Source organism: Haliotis cracherodii, unplaced genomic scaffold (assembly GCF_022045235.1).
Source record: "Haliotis cracherodii isolate W230 unplaced genomic scaffold, xgHalCrac1.p SCAF_20, whole genome shotgun sequence".
NCBI lineage: Eukaryota > Metazoa > Mollusca > Gastropoda > Lepetellida > Haliotidae > Haliotis > Haliotis cracherodii.
The window spans coordinates 17560403-17572508 of record NW_027266276.1 but is presented as its reverse complement, the minus strand read 5'-3'; the positions used below and the strand labels follow the sequence as shown (position 1 = coordinate 17572508).

At 39.5% G+C, this 12106-nt stretch overlaps 1 protein-coding gene across 8 annotated transcripts in view; it reads right to left on the bottom strand.

The window, feature by feature from the left end:
• Positions 1–12106, bottom strand: part of LOC139470371 (cordon-bleu protein-like 1) — a 109934-nt gene that overhangs the window by 61935 nt on the left and 35893 nt on the right. For 5 of the 8 annotated variants that reach the window (XM_071252771.1, XM_071252776.1, XM_071252777.1 and 2 more), the window contains exon 1: positions 2121–2201. The exons of the other annotated variants lie outside the window; for them this stretch is intronic. The gene's annotated coding sequence lies outside the window, so the exon portion shown is untranslated. Of the gene's footprint in view, positions 1–2120; positions 2202–12106 lie in introns of those variants that run through there. 8 annotated transcript variants of the gene reach the window in all.

Below are 12106 nucleotides of genomic sequence, written 5' to 3'. Positions count from 1 at the left end.
GATTAATGAAAGTGGTTATAACGCATATGTCATACTGGAAACTGTGCAAGTAGAGTAATAAAGTAGTGATAACCCATCTGTCATACTGGAAACTGTAAGTAAAGTAAATAAAGTAGTGATAGCACATATGTCATACTGGAAACTGTAAGAATAGTAAATAAAGTAGTGATAACCCATATGTCATACTAGAAACTGTAGGTAGAGTAAATAAAGTAGTGATAACCCATATGTTATACTGGAAACTGTAGGTAGAGTAAATAAAGCAGTGATAACCCATATGTCATACTGGGAACTGTAAGTAGAGTAAATAAAGTAGTGATAACCCATATGTCATACTGGAAACTGTAGGTAGAGTAAATAAAGTAGTGATAACCCATATGTCATACTGGAAACTGTGTGCGTGGAGTAAATAAAGTAGTGATAACCCATATGTCATACTGGAAACTGTAAGTAGAGTAAATAAAGTAGTGATAGCACATATGTCATACTGGAAACTGCAAGTAGAGTAAATAAAGTAGTAATAACCCATATGTCATACAGGAAACTGTAAGTAGATTAAATAAAGTGGTTATAACCCATATGTCATACTGAAAACTGTGTAAGTAGAGTAAATAAAGTAATGATAACCCATATGTCATACTGGGAACTGTAAGTAGAGTAAATAAAGTAGTGATAGCACATATGTCATACTGGAAACTGTGCAAGTAGAGTAAATAAAGTAGTGATAACCCATATGTCATACTGGAAACTGTAAGTAGAGTAAATAAAGTAGTGATAGCACATATGTCATACTGGAAACTGTTAGTAGAGTAAATAATGTAGTGATAACCCATATCTGTCATACTGGAAACTGTAAGTAGATTAAATAAAGTGGTTATAACCCATATGTCATACTGGAAACTGTGTAAGTAGTGTAAATAAAGTAGTGATAACCCATATGTCATACTGGAAACTGTGTAAGTAGTGTAAATAAAGTGGTTATAACCCATATGTCATACTGGAAACTGTGTAAGTAGTGTAAATAAAGTAGTGATAACCCATATGTCATACTGGAAACTGTAAGTAGTGTAAATAAAGTAGTGATAACCCATATGTCATACTGGAAACTGTGTTAGTAGTGTAATTAAAGTAGTTGTACATGTTGTATGTGCAGCAGTAGGGGCTGATGGTGTCCTGTTGTTACAGGGTCACTAGCAAGGTGTTAACTTAACAACCTCCCATCATGCCCCAGGTTACAACACAGAAAGTGGGCCAAGAATATCTCAATATCACACCTGCAATGTTAAGCTCCTATGTAGATCTCACAGCCCCCTACAGTTCAATGAAACTGAAATTGGACATTAACCGACAATGTAGTAAAAGTGTCTGCATAGAAAGGCCTATTAATAATGATACAAAAAGGTGCATAAGTAAAATTGGTTAGACTTGGATTTGACAAAAAGTGAAGTTAACTATTTATGAAAACTTTAATGCATTTTAAAACATTTAAAAATGTTAGTAGGATTATTTATTCTTCAGCTTTTATTACTTGGCATATATTTTATGGATATACAGTGAAAACTCATAACTTAACTTCACTGAGGAAACGAACAGATTACTAAATGTCTGGATTAACAAATCCAAGGTTTGAAGTGATGTCTCTGTGCATATCTACTGTCTGTTCAAATCCACTGTGAACAGCAAGGAGCCATTATGATTCCACATGGGTTGTCACCAACTACTCTCCAAACACCTCCATATTTCCTTGTCAAGAAAACATCATGGTTACCGTGAACACAGAGAGAGAAGCAGGTGAGTTTGAGATTAATCAACTACAGCTGAAACTGTGACCTGTTCATCTGTCAAACATCTGGGATTGTAATTGCTTCAGGGAAACACCTGTTGCAGTAGCATTTCAAATATATAACTTACAGTTGCAACCTGGGCTGCAACAATTCACATTGGCAACATGCAAGTCAAATCCAGATCAAAGCTATCTGTGTCTCAAATAACAGAGAAAAGCAAGTTAAATATAACTTCTGACAGGCGACCATTCAAATACTGGGTCACACCCACAACATGTGAACAAACTGTCAGCCCACCCTTTCAAAGTAGTTGTTACAAGTGTTCCTAGCCCTCACCTTCTTACAGTGGACTTCACAGTATATCCTAGAGCAAATGTCCATGAAATATCCAACTTTTCACTGACATAGTCCCTGTGTTTTGCCCAGTTTCCAGTGATAGAGAGGATGCAAGGTATTGCCAACAAAATGCTCCCCAACTGTGTGCAAAACCTGAATGTAAAGACTGAACGCTTGACTGACTTGGGATACCTGTCTGAGGCTACTAGGCTTGCAGAGGCTCCTTTTCACATATTAACTGGAGTAGCCCATTATCATCCTGAGGTGACAGTCGGTTTAGTTGCCGTTCACTCAACCGTAAATTGTGTTGTTTTAAACTATCGAACTATGGTTGTCTAACTAATGGGAGGTGGAGGCTATAACATGGAGCACCTTCCAGTCAGTCTATAAGCCAGCTGGAATGTTTTATCAGGCCTTTCTTCCTGAATTTCACTTTTGATCATGTTCATATGAAAATTTCCAACTCAGCACAGAAATCCTTTCAGTGTCATCTCAGCTTTCTATTATTTTCCATTAATTACATGTATTCCTCCACCTACTATATATATTCTGTATAACGTACCATGCTCATTATTCAGCCTTGCTTGACCCAGATAAAAGGATCTATAGCAAAACATCTACTTTACAGTAAGGAAAGAAGTACTTCCTTAGTATTTGACCTGTCATGATGCTTGAACTTTGCACAATACTTGGCATTGCATAATAGTGTATAGTGGGAGTAAATGAGTGAGTCAAATATACAGGCAAGTCAGCAGTATTTCAGCTATTAGTAGTCAGGTTACCAAGTTAATAAAACATCATATAAATATGTCCCAAGAAAGTAATATATTCGTCCATCACTTTCAAAACAAAATAACACAATCCAAGAAAAAGCAAAGCAAAACAGGTAACATAATCCTTATAACAGTTGATTTCTAATTTGTAGACGAGGCAGAAAAAACAATTTCCTATTAATGTTCAATATTTGTTTATTCTTCATCAAAGTCAGGACAACACCAGCTTGGCTCACTTATAAATGTTTTCAATTCTGCAGCAAGTCTAGGTGTGGGGGACAGTGACCTGTCTCACAAGACACAATAGTAAAAAGTCACCTCTCTTCCCTTGCAACAATGGTAACCTCCATGGAAAACCTAGCCCTGATTGAAATCCACAAAACTGTGAAGTTCTTCTGCAATCAACAGGGGTCATAAGTGCATCTTTATTGCAGGTCTTGTGCAGTTGCATTGTTCCTTGAGGTGGCCTATAAGAAGTCAGTGACTCCAAAAGAATCTCTTCTTCCAGTTCGTGAGTGAGTAGTTGTGTGGGTGAGTAGGATGGAGGTCTTAATAGGGGATTGTTTTATTCCACATTGGTAGTACATATGACATTACCAAAATGGGTTCACACATTAAATGCATGTCACAATCAATGCATGTCCCTATGTTTGTTTGATGAAACACTAACCTAACACGGTATGAGAAATCCCAATGAGGCCATAATGTTTTAGCAAAAAGCTGTTCCAAGTCAAAAATGGAATTAACTTTCAGTATTGTAAACCTGTGTGTGTTCTCTGTAAAAACCTTCCCATCTTCTTCTAGTTTACATTATCAAATAGTAATGATTTAGTCAGACATTTTCATTATTCAACTGTGGGATGAAAGCTGCAATTATATATTATGGTGAACATATACCACTCCAAGTATGCACTGTGAATGTTTTATGTATATCGTGTTTCACACGTTAATATCAAATACAAGCAATGTAAGGAGCTGCTGTTGTAGATTTGGGACACACTGAAATATCTCTTCCTATTTCCCCAGGGCCTCGCAATGTGGGAGGTGCATGGTCTGCCCCAGACTCCCTGCCAGCAGGTCTGTATTGTCAGGATGTTTCACATATTGTCATCAGTGCCTGTTGCAGCTTATCAGCCACTTATTAGGTCTAACAGAGACATTGTTGTAACAAATTTGGGTTAGAGATTAGGACATAGTATTTTAGCACTTGAACATGATGAATGAAGGGTGAATGAAAGTCAACCTGAGGCAAATCATTGAGGCAGAGTGAGTGAGGGGAACAAAATCTGTCTGGATATCAAACATTGTTTGGTGATTCAAAGGTACAGTATCGGTCCTGTACCTTGTGGTGGGTTGTTACAAAGTGTGACTTGACTGATGGTGTGTATGTAGTGATTCAAGGTACAGTATCGGTCCTGTACCTTGTGGTGGGTTGTTACAAAGTGTGACTTGACTGATGGTGTGTATGTGGTGATTCAAGGTACAGTATCGGTCCTGTACCTTGTGGTGGGTTGTTACAAAATGTGACTTGACTGATGGTGTGTATGTGGTGATTCAAGGGTACAGTATTGGTCCTGTACCTTGTGGTGGGTTGTTACAAAGTGTGACTTGACTGATGGTGTGTATGTGGTGATTCAAGGGTACAGTATCGGTCCTGTACCTTGTGGTGGGTTGTTACAAAGTGTGACTTGACTGATGGTGTGTATGTGGTGATTCAAGGGTACAGTATCGGTCCTGTACCTTGTGGTGGGTTGTTACAAAGTGTGACATGACTGATGGTGTGTATGTGGTGATTCAAGGGTACAGTATCGGTCCTGTACCTTGTGGTGGGTTGTTACAAAGTGTGACTTGACTGATGGTGTGTATGTGGTGATTCAAGGGTACAGTATCGGTCCTGTACCTTGTGGTGGGTTGTTACAAAGTGTGACATGACTGATGGTGTGTATGTGGTGATTCAAGGGTACAGTATCGGTCCTGTACCTTGTGGTGGGTTGTTACAAAGTGTGACTTGACTGATGGTGTGTATGTGGTGATTCAAGGGTACAGTATCGGTCCTGTACCTTGTGGTGGGTTGTTACAAAGTGTGACTTGACTGATGGTGTGTATGTGGTGATTCAAGGGTACAGTATCGGTCCTGTACCTTGTGGTGGGTTGTTACAAAGTGTGACTTGACTGATGGTGTGTATGTGGTGATTCAAGGGTACAGTATCGATCCTGTACCTTGTGGTGGGTTGTTACAAAGTGTGACTTGACTGATGGTGTGTATGTGGTGATTCAAAGGTACAGTATCGGTCCTGTACCTTGTGGTGGGTTGTTACAAAGTGTGACTTGACTGATGGTGTGTATGTGGTGATTCAAGGGTACAGTATCGGTCCTGTACCTTGTGGTGGGTTGTTACAAAGTGTGACATGACTGATGGTGTGTATGTGGTGATTCAAGGGTACAGTATCGGTCCTGTACCTTGTGGTGGGTTGTTACAAAGTGTGACTTGACTGATGGTGTGTATGTGGTGATTCAAGGGTACAGTATCGGTCCTGTACCTTGTGGTGGGTTGTTACAAAGTGTGACTTGACTGATGGTGTGTATGTGGTGATTCAAGGGTACAGTATCGGTCCTGTACCTTGTGGTGGGTTGTTACAAAGTGTGACTTGACTGATGGTGTGTATGTGGTGATTCAAGGGTACAGTATCGGTCCTGTACCTTGTGGTGGGTTGTTACAAAGTGTGACATGACTGATGGTGTGTATGTGGTGATTCAAGGGTACAGTATCGGTCCTGTACCTTGTGGTGGGTTGTTACAAAGTGTGACTTGACTGATGGTGTGTATGTGGTGATTCAAGGGTACAGTATCGGTCCTGTACCTTGTGGTGGGTTGTTACAAAGTGTGACTTGACTGATGGTGTGTATGTGGTGATTCAAGGGTACAGTATTGGTCCTGTACCTTGTGGTGGGTTGTTACAAAGTGTGACTTGACTGATGGTGTGTATGTGGTGATTCAAGGTACAGTATCGGTCCTGTACCTTGTGGTGGGTTGTTACAAAGTGTGACTTGACTGATGGTGTGTATGTGGTGATTCAAGGGTACAGTATTGGTCCTGTACCTTGTGGTGGGTTGTTACAAAGTGTGACTTGACTGATGGTGTGTATGTGGTGATTCAAGGGTACAGTATTGGTCCTGTACCTTGTGGTGGGTTGTTACAAAGTGTGACTTGACTGATGGTGTGTATGTGGTGATTCAAGGGTACAGTATTGGTCCTGTACCTTGTGGTGGGTTGTTACAAAGTGTGACTTGACTGATGGTGTGTATGTGGTGATTCAAGGGTACAGTATTGGTCCTGTACCTTGTGGTGGGTTGTTACAAAGTGTGACTTGACTGATGGTGTGTATGTGGTGATTCAAGGGTACAGTATTGGTCCTGTACCTTGTGGTGGGTTGTTACAAAGTGTGACTTGACTGATGGTGTGTATGTGGTGATTCAAGGGTACAGTATTGGTCCTGTACCTTGTGGTGGGTTGTTACAAAGTGTGACTTGACTGATGGTGTGTATGTGGTGATTCAAGGGTACAGTATCGGTCCTGTACCTTGTGGTGGGTTGTTACAAAGTGTGACTTGACTGATGGTGTGTTAGCCAGACTATGTGGATAATGACAATAACACTTAGCTAAATCATTAATTATCAAATTAGACATATTGTTTAAACATTTATGATGTTACAACTGATTTATGAACTACACACTCTTTTCAGACCATAAATTATGTTAATAAATAAAACACTGAAATACAACGATGACATCAGGGGAGCAGATGGACAAATTGAAAATAGGGTCACCTGGGTCCTTGTTGGAAATTGTCGTATGACTACTAATACAGCACACTGTGACAACAACAGCATGTACCAATAATGTTCCCTCAGTGATGCAGCAATATAATGTGCTTGCAGGGAATTACAATTCTCAAGGAATTACCGCTCCTAGACTGTTCTGTACCACAACACAAGCTACATATCCGGCGCTCTGAATCAACACTTCTTGACTGACATCCACATGATGTCAGTGATAGTTAAAATCACGAGGTAGTCAAATTGAACTTTCTACCACTTGCATAGTATCTACCCGTGTGGAAAGTACTTTTTTTTAAAACCATTGAATGAATGATCTCTCATCATGTGACAGGATCGTTAACAAAACAAAATTATTATTCACCTACAGATCCCATTTGAAATGCAGAACTAAGGAAATATCTAATTAAATTACAGTGCATTTGTGTGAGACAATGATATTGTTCCTGTTGCATGAAGTGGGTATTAATTCAACAGCTTCTCTCTGTCATTGTTATGTGTAGACACGTACCGTCTTCACTCTGATACAATGAGAAACACCAGCTGACATATTCTTGCTTTATACAAGGGAACTTGATTCACTCAGCCTATACTAATGGGATAAGACATATAGCTGTTCTCCTCCCACAGTAATCCACATCCATGAAGTATGTTCCTGTTGTAAAACACTGCTCCAACAAGCCCTTACTGTTCAAAGAGGCACAAGGTTTCTTCAAAACAACATAGAAATCACAAAACAAATATATATGGACATCCTCTCTTATAACTTCATTCACAAATATATAACAAAATAAATCTGCTTTCCACTAAACACAAAATTGGTTCTATAGCAACTTGAGGGTAAAGTAATTGAAATGTTTGTCAGTGAATCCTGGTGGGTAGAGTTTGTTCAACTAGTAGTGAGCTGGGGTTTCTGCTCTGTGCAGCAACATTCCAGTAGTATCACTGAATACATGTGGGGAAGCACCCCTCTGGTTTGGCAGGCAAACGTTTCAGTTTGAGGATGCTGTGATGCCACTTTGACAGTGGTTCAGTTAATTCATGGCAGGTCAGCTACGTGTGGGCAGGGCTCTATTAGCTATTAAAACATGCACCAGTGCAACCTATAACTGTAAAATGCAACCTAATATTTATTAATGCATGCACTGAGTCCATGTAACACAAAATTCAAATTTGTGTCTGACTTACCCTTACTTGTCCACACAACATTGATCTTTGTATACACTCAGTACCTCCAAATCTTATTTACCATACATGTACTACATTACTACTTGCTGTGCTGTGAGTAAGAGATCTGAAATTGTACTTATTTAGAGTAGTAAACTTATGGGATTAAACAATTATCTGTTTTATACTTTATAACAGTTCGCTGTACACAAATCTTATCCTGCCATTATCCCTTTTATTAAAGTTTACTATTGCAGTGATATAGATAAAGTATATTTAAGAATTGACTTTCACTTTGTGTGAGTTCATTGGCGTATGAACCTTCAGAGGGAGGGCTAAACTGTATGAACGTCGGAGGTTGTGGGTATTTAAGTAAGTGGATGTACATATTTATTTTCTTTTTTCATATTTTAGTGCAAATGAATTGCAAAATGAATTTCCCTTTGGCTAATAAAGTCTTTGGTGTTTGCTGTTCTCCAAGTACATGCCCCTCCAGTATAATCTGCCAAGTCCTACACAAGTTGGCCTGCCCTGCTGTTGAGGTGGCAGGTAGTGGCACCAAGTCACAGTATGGCTGGCTATCAGCAAGCCAAACAGTGACAGTCTGCTTGTTAATGTAAGTGTGAAGTAACTAACACAAAACAAGCAAAAACATAATGTCGCAAAAAGCAAAAAGGAAATTCCTTGTAAAATTGGAAACCTGCCAGGTATAATATTCCCACTGTTAATCTGAAGGATATCACAGTAACAGGACAAATACATCAACTGTTATCACAATTATCACAATCATGACTGTTAGAACAGGAAAGTGACAGAGCGCCTTATACACAACCTCTACAAATCAGCTAGAAGATACGATGAGATACAGCTAGAAGATACGATGAGATACAGCTAGAAGATACGATGAGATACAGCTCGAAGATACGATGAGATACAGCTAGAAGATACGATGAGATACAGCTAGAAGATACCATGAGATACAGCTCGAAGATACGATGAGATACAGCTAGAAGATACCATGAGATACAGCTAGATTGATAGTAGTCTGAGATAACGACAACTGTCACTGCATATTCTCAAACATCAAGGGGACGGCTAAATCTGGAGATAGATATCTGGCCACCTTTGACGTCACAAATCATTTGGATGATAGCCAACTGGGGCTATCATTCATAAATGGTTCAAAGCCATCACAGTCAATATTTACATGGACAGGTACTGGCTTGAGACACTGACTGTTTTTTCCTGTATTGATATGTGACTTGCAGCAAAACTCACTGGTATTTTTAAGATGAATTTATGTCATTGTCATCCTCATCATAGTACCAACATTCTGCTGTTCTGGGTACCCGGAGGACGTGACCAATTCATGCCTGTCAACACCACAGAGATCACTCTTTTCATCAGCCTATGATGTTACTTTCAAACATTTATTTCTTCAAAATCCAATAATTGTCTTAAAACAACACAGACATCTTTACACAATCACAACCCCCATAAGAGTTTTTGCTAAATTCACTCAATGCTGATGGAAGGATACGAGGGATCACCTGCAGAGGGATGCATGTGTTGGCTATAAATAGATTTTGTACTCTGATGAAAAACAGATTGCAGTAAACACAACATGTTTCACTCTCAGTGTTCCCTTGTTTATGTCCATCAGTATATCTGACATTGAACATCTACCAGCCCTCTCCATACTTGTATCACCAAGCTTACTTACATACTTATCTGTCTTCCGTCACATGAACCATAAACTATACTGCCACCGGCCCACCCTGCTGTTTTATTGTCTACACACGATATTTCATAAGCTGTCCTTGCTGTCACACATCTCCGACCTCTGGGACAAGGTCAAACGGCAGTCCCAATAAAGGTCAGCGATGACAATCGAGATGACCCCTTGAGAACAAAAGTGGTTATGAGAATGTTCCTGTCCTAAGGATGAATGTTATGCTATACTTGTGTTGGTAGGGAAGACAATAACAACAGTAATTAATATTATTACATTTCACATGAACCTTAAACCATGATGACAGAATGTTCTCCTGCACATTCCTATTTAGCCATTGTTACTCACTGTTAGATAGTGTATTAACGCATACATGCTCACAAGGAGAAGCTAGCTTTATAATGCCTGCAAAGTGAGTGAGTTAAAATTTAACGTTGCCTCAGGATTACTTCAGCCATATAGTGACTAATATCTGCAGAGATGAGGAGGAGGAGGAGGAGGATCTACGTACTTGTACCTCCTACAACTTTATCTCTATACAATGGTATGTTTGTCTATTGTCATGATGAGCAAACAGGAGATTTATTAAGCTGTTTTCTGTTACTTATGTTTCTCAACTGAGACATTTTAGTTTTCCATACCACACACCTATGTAGATTAGAGAAGGTCCTTCTTCTTTATTCAGGGTGGCCTGAGATTTTCATTTGAGGAAATAATAAATGTTTTAAGGTCACTTTTGTATGTCATGCTACCAAAGGTGATAGAAGTTTGTTTTGTATCCATAATTCATTATCTGGCAAATTCTTTATTTTATCTAAAAATCAAGAAAAATGTCTGCAACCTTTCATTCAATAGATTCCTCATCAGCCCAACTCTGGGACCACCATGGCTACAACATCATAGTGGACGTTGTCAGTAGGCTTCACACATTGTATCTACACTTTGAACACCATGGCTACAACATCATAGTGGACGTTGTCAGTAGGCTTCACACATTGTATCTACACTGGGAACACCATGGCAACAACATCATAGTGGACGTTGTCAGTAGGCTTCACACATTGTATCTACACTGTGAACACCATGGCTACAACATCATAGTGGATGAAGAGAATCTGTGGCATGGTGAGCAAACACTTTAATCTCGGGTTAAACACGGCTTGTTTCTTAGAAAGCACATTTGCGGAATTTTGACCAGTATTTGCTAATAAAATAACATTTACCACATCTCAGTGGTATATTGTTTATATTATGTATTAATGAGTTGATGTATTTAAAGTGAAGCAATGACTCACCAGACATTAACAATAATTTGACATGCGTGTACTGAGTTCAACTCAACAGTTGACACGTTACTTCAGAAGTAACATTCTACACAGCTTCACACCAGATCCTAGAAACCATATCAGTCACAATGTAATGTTTGCAGAACACAGAAACAGTCACACTCAAGCCTCCACTGCAGAAATACAAAAATAACGAGTGAGTTCGTGCATTTCCTTTCAAACATAGCATCCCTTATGCAAAGGGAACTCCTGTGAATGTTGAACCACAAATAAATCATTCTTCATGTTTGAAGTTCCTGTTAGCTTGTTGAAACCATAAACAGATGTTTTGGATGTAGCGAGTTACCCATTACCCATGAAGGCAGACTAGTCACAGCACCTCCAGCTTGTAGTCACTAAATCTGCTAGCATGAGCATCTACTTATGTTTGACAGAGCTGTAGGAACAGTAAAACTATGTTTGGCTTGAAAACTTTTCAGCCAACATTTTAGTTTAGATATAGGTGAACACTGCATAGTTTCATAAGCAAATGTGGCAACTTGGCCCCAGTATCTGTGACAAACTTCCTGTATCTATAGCAACTGTCAGCAGTATGGCAACAAAAGGTAGCGGATTGTGTTGTTTGTATCCTCCAGATGATACATGGCTGATGGTGTAGATGATTACCGGTAGGCTTATTAGGCCGATGTCAACCAGAGGACAAGAAAGCAGATTATGTTTGAGTGATGTTACAAGTCTAAGTTTCAATGTCAAATTGGTCTGACAGTCTGCTTCCTGGTAAAGATAACCTCATATCCTGGCTTGATCCCCTGTAGCATTTCACAACTGAATGACCTATGTTGCTGAGGAGGAATGAGTGTGTGAGTGTAATGACACTGAAAAGCACAGCAATGTTTTAGTTATATCATAGCATGTAAGCTTCAGATGGAAGCCAAGAGCAACACGGGTTGCAAGTACAATGTAGGTAGTTGCCACTAGAGTTCAGTTCTTGAGCAGGGGTAATGATGCTCAAACCAAGGAACATTATCAGAGAAGAAAGGATTTGAAACTACGGCCAGTGGATCCAGACACAGCTGAGGGCTGCTTTGTTGGTGCTTCACTCCTTCACAGTGCTCCAGACAGGTGTACATCAGGGCACTACCCCTCCAAGTCACCCGGGTGCCATGTCACACCACCCAGTCCTGAGTTGAGG